Source organism: Akebia trifoliata, chromosome 3 (assembly GCF_017979445.1).
Source record: "Akebia trifoliata isolate Shusen 1 chromosome 3, ASM1797944v1, whole genome shotgun sequence".
Taxonomy (NCBI): Eukaryota; Viridiplantae; Streptophyta; class Magnoliopsida; order Ranunculales; family Lardizabalaceae; genus Akebia; species Akebia trifoliata.
The window spans coordinates 522,636-541,159 of NC_141377.1; the positions used below are offsets into that span (position 1 = coordinate 522,636).

The following is an 18,524-nucleotide window of genomic DNA, read 5'->3' on the forward strand; positions in this document are numbered from 1 at the left end:
ATCAATTAGTGACTAGTAGTTTGGTTGTAAGGAGTAGTTATTGTAGCATTACTTTGGTGGTATATGACAACACTGCGGGGGATCTGGGACAATTTAAAAAGGAATTTGATTTGGGGGGTTCTTTGGCTAACATGCTCTGTTCACCATCTTAGGGAAAAAAATTCCATACTGTTCTGATTGAATATAGAAATAGGCTTCTTGAACTTCATAAAATGCTTCAAAATGAATCAATGAGTAAATCTGGAAGCTTATTCGCTAAACTATTGGAAGGAGTCAATTTTGAATTTGAACCTGACTTGGCTACTACTAGTAGTGCTGAACTGTTACGACATGTTCTTAATCATTTAGTGACTTGTAGTTTGGTTGTAAGGAGTAGCTATTGTATTGTTACTTTTGTGGTATATGGTAACATTGCGGGGGATCTGAGAGAATTTTGAAAGGAATTTGATTTGGATGGTTCTTTGGTTAACTTGCTTTGTTCAACATCTGAGGGAAAAGAATTTCATATTGTTCTGATTGAACCTAGAAATAGGCTTCTTGAACTTCATAAAATGCTTCAAAATGAATCAATGAGTGAAATTGGAAGCTTATTTGCTAAACTATTGGAAGGTTGTAATTTTGAATCTGAAGCTGACTTGGCTACTACTACTGCTGCTGAATTGTTACAAGATGCTCTCAATCAATTAGTGACTAGTAGTTTGGTTGTAAGGAGTAGCTATCATAGTGTTACTTTGGTTGTATATGGCAACACTGTGGGGGATCTGAGACAATTTAAAAAGGAATTTGATTTGGTGATGGTTTTTTGGCTAACTTGCTCAGTTCACCATCTGAGGGAAAAGAACTTCATATTGTTCTTACTGAATCTAGAAATGGGCTTCTTGAACTTCATAAAATGCTTCAAAATGAATTAATGACTGAATCTACAAGCTTATTCGCTAAACTATTGGAAGGTGTCAATTTTTTATTTGAAGTTGACTTGGCTACTACTACTGGTGCTGAATTTTACGACATGTTCTCAATCAATTAGTGACTTATAGTTTGGTTGTAATGAGTAGCTATTGTAGCGTTATTTTGGTGGTATATTGCAACACTGCGGGAGATCTAGGACAATTTAAAAAGGAATTTGATTTGGATGGTTCTTATGTTAACCCGCTCTGTTCACCATCTGAGGGAAAAAAAACTTCATATTGTTCTTATTGAATCTAGAAATAGACTTCTTGAAGTTCATAAAATGCTTCAAAATGAATCAATGAGTGAATCTGGATGCTTATTCGGTAAACTAATAGAAGTTGTCAATTTTGAATCTGATGCTGGCTCGGCTACTACTACTGATCCTGAATTGTTATGAGATGTTCTCAATCAATTAGTTACTAGTAGTTTGGTTGTAAGGAGTAGTTATCGTATCGTTACTTTGGTGGTATATGGCAACACTGTGGTGGATCTGGGATAATTTATAAAGGAATTTGATTTGGATGGTTCTTTGGCTAACCTGCTTTGTTCACCATCTGAGGGAAAATAACTTCATATTGTTCTGACTGAATCTTGAAATGGGCTTCTTGAACTTCATAAAATGCTTCGAAATGAAGCAATGATTTAATCTGCAAACTTATTCGCTAAACTATTGGAAGGTGTCAATTGCTGACTTGGCTACTACTACTGTTGCTGAACTGTTACGAGATGTTCTCAATCAATTAGTGACTAGTAGTTTGGTTGTAATGAGTAGCTATCATAGCGTTACATTGATGGTATATGGAAAACTACGGGGGATGTGGAACAATTTAAAAAGGAATTTGATTTGGATTGTTATTTGGTTAACCTACTCTGTTCACCATCTGAGGATGAAGAACTTCATATATTTTCTGATTGAATATTGAAATGGGCTTCTTGAACTTCATAAAATGCTTCAAAATGAATCAATGAGTGAATCTACAAGCTTATACGCTAAACTATTGGAAGGTGTCAATTTTGAATCTGAAGCTGACTTGGCTACTACTATTGATGCTGAATTGTTACGAGATATTCTTAATCAATTAGTGACTAGTAGTTTGATTGTAAGGAATAGCTATCGTAGCATTACTTTGGTGGTATATGGTAACACTGCGGGGGATATGGTACAATTTAAAATGGAATTTGATTTGAATGGTTCTTTTGCTAACCATCTCTGTTAACAATCTGAGGGAAAAGAACTTCATATTGTTTTGACTAAATCTAGAAATGGGCTTCTTGAACTTTATAAAATGCTTCAAAATGAAACCATGAGTGAATCTGGAAGCTTATTCGTTAAACTATTGGAAGGTGTCAATTTTGAATCTGATGCTGACTACGGTACTACTTTTGGTGCTGAAACGACATGTTCTCAATTAGTTAGTGACTAGTAGTTTGGTTTTAAGGAGTAGCTATTATTGCGTTACTTTGGTGGTACATGGCAACACTGCGGGAGATCTGGGACAAATTAAAAAGGAATTTGATTTGGATGATTCTTTGGCTAACCTGTTCTGTTCACCATCTGTGGGAAAAGAACTTCATATTGTTCTGACTGAATTTAGAAATGGGGTTCTTGAACTTCATAAAATGCTTCAAAATGAATCAATGAGTGAATCTGGAAGCTGATTTGCTAAACTATTTGAAGGTGTCAATTTTTAATCAGAAGCTGACTTGGCTACTATTACTGTTGTTGAACTGTTATGAGATGTTCTCAATCATGGTTGAGTGTGGTTCTTTTATTGTTCTCTGGGAACGAGAGTTGGATTTGTGCATTTTTTTAATCTTAAGGCACTGAAATCTACTACTGTTATGTTGATGCTACTTGGTGTTATTGAACGGGCTACTCAATTTAGGATGGTGGCCTCTTAAAGATGAGAAGAATGTGTTTGTGTTTTGTAGTAATGATTATAGTTGAATAATGAAGTTATTACAAAAAAAACAGTGACATATGTCCTACATCACACCTGCGTTCTTATGAAGTGTTGCATCCATATATGAGGAATGCTGTTAGACTCTTTTGTAAGAGTCATAGCTTCTTTGTTGGTATATCATTTTACTTTGTTGGCAGTCTCTTGTACTATCTTTACAAGTATTAGTATCATGCTTGTGAATGTTAAGTTGCAGCTCAAAAGCACTTGGTCAGTTGAAAACCCTCTATAATCTCTCTCAATTACTATTTCTTTTCTGAATATAGTAGCTCTTCTATTTGATCAATCTTATATTGAAAATTGCTCTTCTTATTTCATGTTTGGTGACATGGATTGATGCTGAAATTGTTAAACTCAACTAAGTCTATTCAAGATCCTTCACCAGTGGCTCCATGCCAGCAGATCATTGATTTTGAGTTAAACTGATGGAATGTTTATCTTAAAAGCAACAATTAACTTGATTGCATTATCTGATTGTTGTTTTTTGAATTTTGATATTGATCCCCATTTACTATTTCTCCAGATGTACATTATATTAACTGTTTCTCATCTTCTAAGTTGCATTGCTGGTCTATGGAAACCACATAGAATTTTTTTGTTTTTTATATAGAAATTGGCATCGTTCGCTAATAACTTATTTTATTTTGAGAGATGTATCCCTTGATAGATGAGGTTGGAGAGGGATAGACGGAACAAGAAGGGATAGAGATAGAAAAGGAAACAAGAGAAACACTACTCTTTGAGGGATAAGAGAACTCAAATTAAAGATAAAATGGATGAGGAACGAGACAAGCAAGGAATCTTATCTTCCAAAGGACCTAGAGCTGAAGAGAAAATAGGCAAACGGAAATTAGGGATAAAATCAATGAAAGTTTTGTATTAAAAAGCTGAAATTCGAGAAAATATCCAAACTGCAACTCTTAGAACAAGTTCATATCATTTTCCATTATTATTCGATTGAGTAGAATTAGTTTCCATGCCAAGTCCTCCATTATGTTTCCATTTGTTCCTTCAATATGTCATGCTCTTTCGGACTCATCCTATAATAGGACATACATGGGAGACTTGCAGAGGGCACTCAATCGATGTGGTGTTGTATATTTCTCATGGGAAGCAATGTCCGACAATTCCGAAGGAAAGAACACAATAAAATTCCTTAAGGAGAGGTTGCACTTGATGAGGAACTTGAGTAGGAGGGTCCCGGTTGGAAGGTTGCACTACCACTGTGAACACTTGGCTTGTTTCCTGTAAGTCCTCATGAATGTTGGTAGAAATAAGAATGTTATCTTCTCCTTGGCTGGTTGGGTTGTGATGGCCCCAAACGACACTCATCTAGATAGGCCGGGTCACTTTCAGATTCTTGATTTTAGTCATCAAGAATTTTCTTGAAACACATGTCAAGACCCGTGACTATACAAGTGAACAAGCGAACAAAGAACTTGTAGTTTAATTGTTTCATGTTACTTCATTGGTTATGCAACTATTAATCTCAAAAGGAATTATTATACAATCATAACTACGTCTTTCAGTAATTCCTCGAGATACATGCTAGGATTAGATAAAAATTAAAGGTTAACCAGGGAATTAACCAAGCAAACAAACATCACCCATGATTACTCGTCAAAAATATTTAAAAAAAATTACTTAGGATGGATTATAAGATCACCTAGGTTGAAGTTGAGACGAATCTTAAGGAATTACCTCGAGATACGTGCAAAATGATCTGATTGGGTATGACCAATAGAAAGATATAAATAAATCAAACAAGATAAACAATTAGATCGCATAAATCGGATCATGAGACATTGCCTCAAAATTAGCATAACTAATTGTAAGACAATCCTTGATCGGAGCATCATCGATGAGATCGAACTACACCATTGTGTAGATCTCGTCGAATAGATGAAAATCGACTATTGGATCATCAAAATTGGACTTAAAATGAGGCTAGAAGAGCGATCCACAATCTCGTCCATCGGGAGTAATTTTGTATGTTACTATATCTGGCATACAATAAAAAAATATGCCCCTTGTTACCTCAAACAGATGGCTTATATCAGCAACATCATTGTTGCAAATTATTACATATGGTCTTGCATATAGGACTTGGTTGCCAAATCACACTTGTCACTTAATAATTGAATCCTTTCATTTCTATCCACCTCACCATAGCTGCCACATCAGATTTCCACTCAAAGACACTATATCTTTAGCTGAGAGACAAGTGTCTAGTTAACCCCCATGTAATACCCGTAGTTAGAACTTAACTTGATCATGGTTGTTTGAAACTTTAACCAACCCGAAACACCCCTTAATTAGGGTGAAATTGTAACTAATCTTAGTTAACTAATTTGACCCTAGTTAGTTTATCTCCACCCATGATTAAATCTTAGCCTAATCTATATGATCCTATACACGCACTTTTTTACGACTTGACCCTCTACTTAGTCCATATGGCTCTATATTACCACCTCAATTCATAGTTCTCTCCATTATATAAAAATTAGGTAAATCTCTGTCTCTACTCTTTCATGCATTCTCCATTGCCTAAGCATCTCTAGAGACCTCTCATCCCCCACAATTACCTCCACAAATCTTCATAACTCAAGTCTAATGTATATGACTCTATTAAAGCACTTCTCTCAACACCATTAAGAAGTTCTAAGGTATTCTAGAAGAGAAAAATCAACAACCTTCTTATGTTGGCTTGGTATTTGAGAAGAAGCCTTCATTTAATACTTAATAAGGTAAGTGGTTTCCCACTACATATTCTTCTATCTTTTTAATTTTTTTATCCAATTCTTATTTCTACACCATTCTTGCTTATTAGGTTCTCCCTTTACTTAGAAACTATAACCTCAACTCTTCTAAGAGAATCCACCTTCAAACATTCTTGAAAAGAAACACATACAACCTTAGGTAAGATATATTAATAAAGGAAACTTTAGTTAGAATATGAACCATAGACATTCATACTTAATGAAGTATTTTTGTATTTCAGCCCAAAAAGAACTCAATGTAGTAGAATCGGAGCACGGAACCGAGACTGAGGAATGGTTTTTGTGAGTTGTGCTTGCGGTTTGAGAATGTACCTTCTTACCCTAGGTAGGCCACCCAACATGTTTTCTAAAATATTTGTATTGTTGATTTTAAAACTAATAGTTTTTCAAAATCTACTTCATTCAACTTATTTGACATAGAGAAAAAAGTTTCATCCTTAAATGTTTATATACTTCTAAATTATGGACTGTTTTCACTATCTTGTTAGACACTAGGAACATAACTATTCGAAGAAAGAACATCACTAGAAATCTTACAACCTAACTCTCATAATTGTTATGTAATATTTCTATTTTATAACATAGAAAACTCTTATGTCATTCATGTAATATTTTTGTTTTATAATATGGAAGTACATCATTGTTACCATGAAATGTTAATATGAAGTGTGTATGTTTTATTATATCTACAAAGTTCTCAATATTTCTATTTTGCTATATAAATATACATCATTTTACCATGAAATACTTATGTTTTATTACCTAGAAAGCTCTCAAACATTTCTGTTTTACATCATACAAATACCTCATTTTTATCAAGAAAATTTATATTTTGTAACATGATTTGTAATCTAGAACCATTCATCTCACCCGTGAAAGGTTTTGTTTTGAAAATCGTAGTAATGTTTCCTATTTACCATAAGAACTTTATAATTTAAAACTTAAAAACCTCTTATGTTTATTATGAGATATCACGTTTAGTAACTTAAAAATATCTAATTTTCTTATCAAATGTTTCTGTTTGGGAAACACAGAAACCTCTTCTATTTTCATAGATTCTATACTATAAGTATGTGCATTTACTAAGTATATATAGATGACTGTTGTTATATGTACTCGTCACATGGATACCCGGTGGCTTAGTTTAGGAGTGATAGAGTGGACAATCAATTTTGGACATGGATAATACATTGTTTATGGTTATGGATGGGTTATTCAAGGAGTACATCGAGATGAAACACGACATTGGGATTGACGGGCAATTTCTGGGTATCCATGGAACGAGTTGTAACGTTTTATTTTGTATTTTGATTTTCTTTTTAACAAACCGGAATTAAAATAATTATTATACCGATGATTTAACATCTCACCGAGTTCTTCAGGATTTCTTCCAAATAAAACGCATATTTATATTATTTTAGTACAATTGGTGAGCCGGAAAAGGACCGTGAAACTACCTTGCAGGTAATCTCTTGGCTCTTCTAGAAACGAGGAATTACCTAAGATGTTGATGGATTTGACTTGCTCCCTGATGGTATGGGACGCCTTGGAGACAGTCGCAACTATCAAAGTTTGGGAAGTACTGGTTATGTCTTTTTTCGATAACCTTTGATTTTGGTTGTAAAGAGGTTGAGGTCAATAGCTAGAGGGATTTGAGATTGCACGTACGTCTGATAGGCATTAGATGTGAGGTTCACACTTGGTTTAGACATGGATCCATCCTAGACTGTAGTCGTTGAATAGTTGATTGCCATTAGGTTTAGTTGGGTCATTGACCATATTGTCAAAATGTAACCTAGGCTGAAAAAATGGCATATTGAGAACAACTCCATGCTTTCCATGGGAGCCAACAGTTACCGTGCCAGACTGGAAAATAAGGGTAGGTGAAAACGCCCGGCCCGTGTTAAAAGGCCAACGATGTTAGGATCCCTCATCGGTAAATTAATGGGAAATCGGTTCCATTCTATGCCGGTACATAGTAGAGCTCTACATAACTGGGCAGGCCGGTTTTGATCGGAATATCAATCGCAAGCTTTGACGTACTAGAGATACTCCTCACCTCATGTATTGTAATGCGATGTTGTGTGCATATTTATTATGTAATTACATGACTGTAACTGAACTAAAATCAATTGATTATCATTGTAATGCTCTAACTATGTGACTATCATGAGATTTGTTTGCTTTCTTCTATTAATAGATAACATATGGTCAATGCATTTAAACATAGTTAGATATAATTCTCGATTTATGTATCATAGTTTTCATAAATAAAAATTAATTTCACACACCGTATTTTAAAGATACAAAACTTAGAAATTAGATTGTTTTCTCACCCTTAGGTGATTAGCTTAGGGTTAGTCGATACGTGTTGGGCGACTTTGTAGCTCATACAATTTTTTTTCCACCTTTCAGGTTTCCCTTTAGAGGACACCTTCTTGGTGGAGGAGTATGTTGAGGAATAGCCATACTGGGAGTCGGAGCCAGAGGCACTACGAGCCAGACTTTGATTCAAAGGTCGTGCCCTATGGAGCTATCTGTTTGCCGCTGCTACAATCTGTTTTCTCCAATTGTAAGTCTTTTGTTGGATGTTGGGATATTTTTATTTATTTATGTATATTGTCCTTCGAGACTTACTTGGTTTTTTACTTTTGTTATATCATGTGTATTACTCTTTTGTTATCGCCATGAGATAGTATGTCACTAAACATCTATATATGATAATATCACCTATGCTTTAGACAAAATTCTCGTGTTACAAATTATTAGCTTGTAGAATAATTAATTATATTGCTAAGTAATTTGAAATTTCTTTGGGTAAAAAGGTCTTTGAGTTACCTTGACTCTCAACCCATACCTTGGGAATCACAGGAGTCAAAAAGCGTGGTTTCTAGACCAATAAGATTTAGGTCTTAGCAGAGTTCTCCCTCACATTGTATTGAGGTTTATGTTCAAGTTTCGGGTTTGGGCTGGGGGTCGAGTATCCCTCAGTCATGTTGTCGAGTCGACGATAGTTGGATTTGGGCGTAACATGGGAAGCATTGGGTCTAGCATCAGAAGGGTGTAGGATCACTTTGACACCATTATGCATGAAAGAGCTAGTGGTGGCTTTACCCCGGTAGGCGACATCATTATTATGAAGCCAAGGCCTTCCCAAGAAGATGTGGCATGCTTTCATTGGGGCGATGTCACAAATAACCTCACCTTTATATTGCCCAATGTGAAAAGAAAGGGAGCATTAGTTGGTCACACTCTTCTTGCATTCATCGTCAACCCAACCTATAGAATAAGTCCCCCAAGGTGTTGTGTAGTGAGTATCTTGAGTGCACATCAACCATGTGACTTGAAATTGTATTTTCCGAACTTTTTTGTTTTTTATCCTTTGTTTATTTTGTCCCATCTCACATCCTTTCTTTTTCAGGGAAATTCCATTCGTTGAACTAAAAAATTAGTTTAAAAAGATCATGTTGCCAAAAAAGGCTTGTAAAGGTTGGGAAGATGGAATATGAAGTTTCTTCCAAATAGATAAAGCGATTATTAATGAACTTAAAGCCAGTTACTACTACATATAAGAGATTGCATTCGAATTACTACTACTTATCTCTACAGTAGGCATTCATATAAGGAAGTTTGGCCTAAGAACCATTTTATTTGCCTCGACAGATAAGTAGTTTGATAATTATTGATTGGGTTGAAGTGATCTGCTAAATTTTCACCATAACTTCATTTACTTTAAAGTTATTTTTGTTCATGTTTCCATATGACCTACCTCCATAACTAAAAAACAACTTTCCTTTTTGATATTTTCATAGTTGCAATCGAATGATGAAATTACCCCCCAACCCTTATGTTTTGCCCTCCTAGTGTTGAAATCTTTTTGCAATCATCACAACTTTCTTTTGTCATTTTCTTATGTGCAATGAAATTCATTTTCCCATTTGAAGAACAATGATGATTAGTTTAGCTTTCCTACAAAGAAGGAGAAGTTTTAATTTTTCCAGTACTTTAATTTTCATATTTATTCCATGTTATTGTTGGGGTTTTACTGTTTATGAATTTTTCCAGCTATAGGCTGGAGAAGTTTTTCAACAAAGACCTGTATGAGGATTTTAAATTGATAGTGTACAATAAAGCAATTTGTATGCCTTCAAGAAATACTAGTAAGTGATAAAACAATATTTATACCGTTTATGTTTACAAAGTGGTAATACCCTTTATGTTTACAAAGTGGTGATGTGCCCTTCCTAACCTAGGTTTACTATAATTGACTAATGACAAATGACGAAATTACATTTGGATTCTTTTTTGTTTTAAAACTTAGGTTGAAATTGCAAAGTGTTGACTAATAATTGACTAATGATGATGTAGATGATGATGATACTAAAATATAAGTTTTGAAAGCCTCATAATTCTTATTTTCAACCTCTTGTAAAAACTCTTTGCAAAAAAGTAACGGGCATATAATTAAGGTATGGGATACATCTCATGTGAAGTGGATGGTTCCTCCAAAATTTGAGAGAAAAACTTGGTATTTTCAGGCAAGTTTGAGGTTTTTTTGTTTTCCTTAATTTTAATCACTCCACTTAATATATCTGTAAGGTCGATATTTTGTGTACCTAAGAGTAGGCTGAACATTCCAAGTTGAACGAATTGTTTATAATTTAGGTTCAGAGGTTGACTCATTTAATATGAGATATTTCCTCGTTTCCATGTGGGGATTGATAACCAGTAACATTAGTTTCACACATTGCAAAACAACTTTGATGTTGTAGGTTCAAGTCCATTTTATCTATACAAAAAGAAGATAATATAGTAACCTGAGACTAGGAAAAAGTTTTCTGAAGAGTTGCTCCAAACCCCTTCATTGCACTAGCGGGTTTCCCTTTTGCTTGTTGAGGTGGACACTTGCAATCTTGATCTCCCTGTCCATGTTGACATCACGTGCATGGATCTTCCCTTTGAATGGTGACCAATAGTCTCTAATAAAAAAATTACAAAAGAAACATAACTTCTTTTTTTCATGTGGTAGAAGTTTGGAATGGAACCTCAGAATACCCATTTTCATCTGAAAGATAGTCACATTTTAGGCATATATATCTTTTTCCTTTATTTGTTATATTTTTTTATTTTTATTTTTTTTAATGGTAAAATCTGGCCTTAAAAACAATGTGACATTTCCTTATATGGGAATTTATGAATCTATTTCTTTACCATTGAAATTATATTTCATTATTTCAGTTATTAATGATGTTTCTTATTTATGTTATATTGATCTTCTTAGTTGAGAAGCGAATTGTGGATGAAGTGAGAAAAAATGACACACAGATAATAGTGGGTGAAACTGGAAGTGGAAATGTAATCCATAAGTTCTATAGTCCACCATTTATTATTATATATAGCTTTCCAATTTTCAAGGTAGGACTTGCTAGTAATGGCTATGAAATTAGATTGGCAAGCTCATTCAGGTGGAGTCTTAGTTTGCTCAAGGTTATCTTGCATTTTAAGTATCGATGTTTTTTAGTACCATGCTAGCATGCACTGATTAAAAACAAGTACTATGCCAAAATGACATCAAGTACAAGGCGTCGTCATCGTCATCAAGATTTTAAATCTTATTTCAAGGCAATGTTTCGGTTGAGAGAAAAATCGAAATCGAAATATTTTGAGACATACCAAAGTCAAGTTAAAAAGAGATAGGGTTAAAAAGAGATAGGGGTGTAGTGTCCTACATTATTTCAGAATTACCATAATTTTTATTCAATGGGGGATTTTGTCGCGATGGTAAAGCTATCAGAATCACTCAACGTCGACATGTTGGTTTTGTCACTATTGTGAAATGTGTGGCAAAGGATTGAGGTGTTGAGTTAGGCCAGAAGGTTGGCTATTCCATTAGATTTGATGATATGACCTTCCAGCTCAACAAAGATCAAATACATGATAGATGGATTGCCCCAGCTATGTGAGTTTAGCTAAACAAAATACGTGTAATTGATTATCTTATTATATCCACGATCGGGAATGAAGAGTTCGTCAGGGCTCTAAAGATGGTTCTATATTATATTTTTCCAATGTTTTTTTATGAGTAAGGACTTGATAGAAAAGATGGATCTAGAGGAGAACAAGTCATTTATAGGCTATAAATATGAAAAAACAAGGTGACAGAACAATGAAGAAGCTAGGTCTATAATTTTAGGGTAAAGAAGGATTCATGTTGTGGAGGTGATGGATGGCATGTTTGAAATTTGTAAATTATTGGAAAATTGGGAAAATCAATAATTGCTAATCCACAAACCTCCCTAAAGACTAATATGTTCAAATCCGATCAGGATGATTTTGTTGCTTAAGAACACCACCAACACAATCTCCCCACTGGGTCTTCTCATTCTTCCATTGTCTTCGTCCGATCGAAGTAGTCCTGAATTCCCTCAAGGTACCTTACTAACTTAATTCAATAATAATTAAGCTGCCTAACATTGAATGAATCAAGGGTCTTGAATTATTTAGTGTATTTTTTTCTGCCTGGTGTTTGTTTGTAAAGAATTATGTGAGTCCTGCCACAACTGTTTCTCTATAACCTTAGCAGACGTAGAAAAGTTTAGTGGGGAAGATAATGGCAATGGGAATGGAGATGACTGCAACTTCCTTAATAGGTTAGAATGGAAGAGATGACCCCTTCTCTCACCCTTAAATGTTGGAAAAGAGGGAGTTTTACTAGATATGGCAAACACCTGATGTTGCTTTAAATTTCCCATATAGACTAACATCTTTTATCACGATCTTCTAGTTCAATGCAATAACTTGCCTACTTCACACTGTCACTGCAATTATGCGTCATAACTTAGGGCTTTTTTACTGTTATGTGTTTACTAATTGCATTCTTTATGATTGTGATCCACCCTTCAATTCTTCCCAGTATTAAGAAAAGTAGATTGATACCCAACTGAGGTGCCAAGTGCTGGCTTTTGGCCTGTCGGGTTGATGACATTCTCCAGAATCTCTGAGCAGATTAAAAAAAAAAAAAAACAGTCCAACACTACCCCAAACCAGTCTGAATTTTGTTTTCGAAACCCAATTATTGCTAATTCACAAACCTCCCTGAAGATTAGTATGTTCAAATCCAATCCGGATGATTTTTCTGGCTCAAGAATAGCATTGGGGACACAAGAAACACCACCAACACAGTCTCTCCACTGGGTCTGCTCATTCTTCCTCCATCTTTGTCCGATCGAAGTAGTCCTGAATCCCCTCAAGGTACCTCACTAACTTAATTCGATAACGATTAAGTTAGCTAACATTGAATCAAGGGTCTTGAATTATATAGTGTTTTTTGTTATCATGTGTTTGTTTGTAGAAAATTATGTGTGTCCTGCCACAACTATTTCTCTGTGGCCTCAACAGACATAAAAAAGTTTAGTGAGGAAGATAATGGCAGTGGGAATGGACATGATTGCAACTTCCTTAATGGGTAAGAACGGAAGGGATGACCGCCTTCTCTCACTCTTAAATGCTGGAAAAGGGAGAGTTTTACCAGATATGGCAAATCCCTGATGCTGCTTTAAATTTCCCATTTTAGTTTGTTTGTGTTCCTCTTTTTGATGATTTATTCCCTCTAATTTTATCTATTAGCTATGTTGAACACAATCTTTGTGATAGTCCGTTTGCATGACCAACCAAATCTAGTGGAGACCTTTCTTCAGTCTTCACCACTATAGCAGATGCCAAGAGGAACGCCGCCGCGGCTTCCACCACCACCCCTTCTTCTTCTTTATCATCAACATCTTGTTGCTAGCCACTTTGACTCTTGACATGGCTTCTTTTTCTAGGTATGATAATTCAATTTTTGTCTTTCTTGGTCTCATGTATGTTCTATAAGAAAAAGAGCTTCTTTCTGCTTTTTGGTACCTTTCATTATCTCTCTCTCTAATGGAAAGTTTAAGTGCTTAGAACAGCAATAACAAATCAAAATTAATTGTGAAATCTTAACTTAGCTCATCCCACTATTATAACTCGGCAAGTATTTGGTATGGTGGAATCTACATCGACCAATTATTGTGAAATCTAAACCAATTATTGCTAAACTAGAAACCCCCTTAAAGATTAATATGTTCAAATCCGATCCGGATGATTTTTCTTGCTTAAGAACAGCACTGGGGACACAAGAAACACCACCAACACAGTCTCTCCACTGGGTCTGCTCATTCTTCCTCCGTCTTCGTCCGATCGAAGTAGTCCTGAATCCTGTCAAGGTACTTCACTAACTTAATTCGATAACAATTAAGTTAGCTAACATTGAATCAAGGACCTTGAATTATATAGTGTTTTTTGCTGTCAGGTGTATGTTCGTAGAAAATTATGTGAGTCCTTACACAACTGTTCTCTATGGCCTCAACAAACATAAAAAAGTTTAGTGAGGAAGATAATAGCAATGGGAATGGACATGACTGCAACTTCCTTAATGGGTAAGAATGGAAGGGATGACCCCCTTCTCTCACACTTAAATGCTGGATAAAAAAGGGAGTTTTACCACTACAGCAGATGCCAAGAGGAACGTCACCGTGGCTTCCACCACCACCTCTTCTTCTTCTTCTTCTTCTTCTTCTTCATCATTATCATCATCATCTTGTTGCTAGCCACTTCGACTCTGGACATGGCTTCTTTTTCCAGGTATGAGAATTCAATTTGTGTCTTTCTTGGCCTCATGTCTGTTCTATATAAACAAGAGCTTCTTTATGCTTTTTGGTACCTTTCATTCTCTCTCTCTCTCTAATGGAAAGTTTAAGTGTTTAGAACAGCAATTACAAATCAAAATTAATTGTGAAATCTTAACTTTGCTTATCCCACTATTATAACTTGGCAAGTATTTGGTATTGTGGAATCTACATCGACATAAACAACCAATTCCTGTTTTATGGTCATCAAGTTTAATGTTACTGGAATAGCAATTCCAAATGTTGCCCAAGTTATAACTATTGTGGCACTCATAGGTACATCTCTAGCTCAATTATTTCCTCATAATTGGTATAGGTGATTTATAGCACTAGAAATCTTGTTTTAATATTTGGGTCTCGTGACAGAAGCCCAAGATACATTCTTTTGCAGTTGAAGCTTTTGAAGGAATCACTACAAATGCAGGAGAGATGGGAGATGATTATACTAAATTCACTTTAAGGAACATGGAATGCATACACGCATTGGATGATGATTGTGCGGTATTTGATTTATTTCATCGAGAAGTACAAAGGGTGTAAGATTTTTACCTTGATGATATTTCTTAATTGATTCACTTGCATTCTCAGTTTAATTAGAGATCTTAGGTACAATTTGGTTGTTAATTGTCCGTCTTTCAATGAATCTAGGAAATTGTATAGGTTCTCTTTCTTGATGTATGATTTATTAATTCTAGGCTTTTAGTGTTATCCTCATTTAATAATTTCTAATTTTGTTTTTCACCTTTACCTTATTTCTTCATTTCATATGAAGATTTTGTATTTGCCTTTAATACATCTAGTAGCATGATCTAAGTCTCTTCTTCCTCTAATTCATGTCAGCTTGTCCCTAGTGCACAATTTGTTACATAATATTATATGCCGTATGCTTAGTTTCACTAATTATTTTTCATGTGGCGATATTAAACCCATATTCACTGGATTAAACATCTATTATCACGATCTTCTTATTTGATGCAATAATTCTTGACATAGACTTGAATAACAAGCTTGCTAAGTCGGTTAAGGTCCGAGTATCGTTATTTGATATCCCAACCTGGGTTCTAAACCTGTCTTCTCCTATTAATTTCTTACCACTATAAGTAGTCTACTTTAGGGAAAAAAATGGATTTTGGGAACCAATAGTTCTCCTCTAAATTGGATTTTACTTAGGCAAAAGGACATTGGGATGAATCAATTTTTTTCAAATTGGTTGAAACAGATTTTGACATCAATATAAGAATATCTATGTATTCCTAAGATAAAGTATATATATAGCGTCAGGATCAAGGGACATATGAAAAAACATATGTAAAGACAATGTAACATTAGAAGTTTCGGATTGAGCTGATTTTTTGCAAGGATGATCTCTATGATGGGAAGATCATCCAAAAAAAAAAAATCAGTCTAATCTAAAACTTCTAACCCCATTAAAAGTGATTTAGAATGTGGACCGTTGATTTTTTTTCAATTTTTGTCAATAATTTGTAAATCACTTTTGATGGATTTAGAAGTTTCAGATTGAGCTGATTTTTTGTGAGGATGATCTTCTCATCATAGTGACCATCCTCTCAAAAAATCAGCTCAATCCAAAACCTCTAACCCATATTGAAAAATCATTGTTTTTTACATCTGTCCCTTGAACCGTCTCATATATATATATATATAGGGTCGGGTTCTTACAACCCCTATTACGACTCACATTGCGACACACCGTTTTGTCTTATATGGGCAAAAATGTTTGGAATGGGCTGATTTTTTGTGAGGATGATCTCTATGATGAGGGGATCATCCTTGCCAAAAATCAGCTCATTATGAAACTTCTAGACCGTCCAATTTTTGTAAATCAATTTTGATGGGGTTAGAAGTTTTGGAATTGGATGATTTTTTGCCAGGATGATCTCCTCACCATAGAGATCATCCTCACAAAAAAATCAGCCCATTCCAAACATTTTTGCCCATATAAGACAAAACGGTGTGTCGTAATGTGAGTCGTAATAGGGGTCGTAATAACGCTGTTCACATTGCGACACACTGTTTTGTCTTATATGGGCAAAAATGTTTGGAATGGGCTGATTTTTTTGTGAGGATGATCTCTATGATGAGGGGATCATCCTTGCCAAAAATCAGCTCATTATGAAACTTCTAGACCGTCCAATTTTTGTTGAAAAATTATAGACCGTCCAATTTTTGTAAATCAATTTTGATGGGGTTAGAAGTTTTGGAATGGGATGATTTTTTGCCAGGATGATCCCCTCATCACAAAGATCATCCTCACAAAAAATCAGCCCATTCCAAACACTTTTGCCCATATAAGACAAAACGGTGTGTCGCAATGTGAGTCGTAATAACACTGTTCTATATATATATATATATATATATAGGGTAGCGTTCAATGGCAAACTTTTTAGCAAACTTTTTGGTAAAATATGAGTTAGAGGTTTTGGCATGGGCTGATTTTTGGTGAGGATGATCTCTATGGTGAGGAGATCATCATCACCAAAAATCAGCCCATTCCAAAACTTCTAACCCCATCAAAAACAGTTTACAAAAAATGGACGGTCCACGATTTTTCAGCTTGTAAACATGGGTTAGAAGTTTTGGAATGGGCTGATTTTTGGGGAGGATGATCTCCTTACCATAGAGATCATCCTCACCAAAAATCAGCCCATTCCAAAACCTCTAACTCATGTTTTGAAAAATGTTTTGCCAAAAAGTTTGCCATTGAACGCTACCCATATATATATATATATATATATATATATATATATATATATATATATAGGGAAATGTTCAGCACCCTAAGTTTTACCACACACTTTAACAAACGTTTTTTATCCTACATGGGTTAGAAGTTTTGGAATGGGCTGATTTTTGGTGAGGATGATCTCTATGATTAGAAGATCATCCTCCCCAAAAATCAGCCCATTCCGAAATGTTTAGCCCATGTTTACAAGTTGAAAAATCGTGGACCGTCCATTTTTTGTAAATCATTTTTGATGGGGTTAGAAGTTTTGGAATGAGCTGATTTTTGGTGAGGATGATCTCCTCACCATAGAGATCATCCTCACCAAAAATCAGCTCATTCCGAAACTTCTAACCCATGTAGGACAAAACGCGTTTGTTAAAGTGTGTGGTAAAACTTAGGGTGCCGAACGGGACCCATATATATATATATAGGGAAATGTTCAGCACCCTAAGTTTTACCACACACTTTAACAAACGTTTTTTGTCTTACATGGGTTAGAAGTTTTGGAATGGGCTGATTTTTGGGGAGGATGATCTCTATGATCATCCTCCCCAAAAATCAGCCCATTCCGAAATGTTTAGCCCCATGTTTACAAGTTGAAAAATCGTGGACCGTCCATTTTTTGTAAATCATTTTTGATGGGGTTAGAAGTTTTGGAATGAGCTGATTTTTGGTGAGGATGATCTCCTCACCATAGAGATCATCCTCACCAAAAATCAGCTCATTCCAAAACTTCTAACCCATGTAAGACAAAACACGTTTGTTAAAGTGTGTGGTAAAACTTAGGGTGCTGAACGGGACCCATATATATATATATATATATGGGAAATGTTCAGCACCCTAAGTTTTACCACACACTTTAACAAACGTTTTTTGTCCTTCATGGGTTAGAAGTTTTGGAATGGGCTGATTTTTGGTAAGGATGATCTCTATGATTAGAAGATCATCCTCCCCAAAAATCAGCCCATTCCGAAATGTTTACCCCCATGTTTACAAGTTGAAAAATCGTGGACCGTCCATTTTTTGTAAATCATTTTTTATGGGGTTATAAGTTTTGGAATGAGCTGATTTTTGGTGAGGATGATCTCCTCACCATAGTGATCATCCTCACCAAAAATCAACCCATTCCAAAACTTTTAACCCATGTAGGACAAAACGCATTTGTTAAAGTGTGTGGTAAAACTTAGGGTGCCGAACGGGACCCTATATATATATATATATATATATATATATATGGGTCGGGTTCTGCAACACACATATAGATAACGTGTTTGTCTTATATGGGCAAAAATGTTTGGAATGGGCTGATTTTTTGTGAGGATGATCTCTGTGATGAGGGGATCATCCTGGCAAAAAATCATCCCATTCCAAAACTTGT

The 18,524-nt window shown here is 35.2% G+C and overlaps 1 long non-coding RNA gene across 50 annotated transcripts in view; it reads left to right on the forward strand.

Moving 5' to 3' along the window:
• Positions 1–16,087, forward strand: part of LOC147405319 (uncharacterized) — a 32,240-nt gene extending 16,153 nt beyond the window's left edge. For 19 of the 50 annotated variants that reach the window (XR_015175878.1, XR_015175867.1, XR_015175874.1 and 16 more), the window contains 2 exons: positions 8,108–13,938; positions 14,025–16,084. This is a non-coding gene — a long non-coding RNA (uncharacterized LOC147405319). Of the gene's footprint in view, positions 1–5,913; positions 6,018–8,107; positions 13,939–14,024 lie in introns of all 50 variants that reach the window. The other 31 variants (XR_015175872.1, XR_015175847.1, XR_015175853.1 and 28 more) reach the window with 19 other exon arrangements.
• The last annotated feature ends 2,437 nt before the right edge of the window (positions 16,088–18,524 follow it).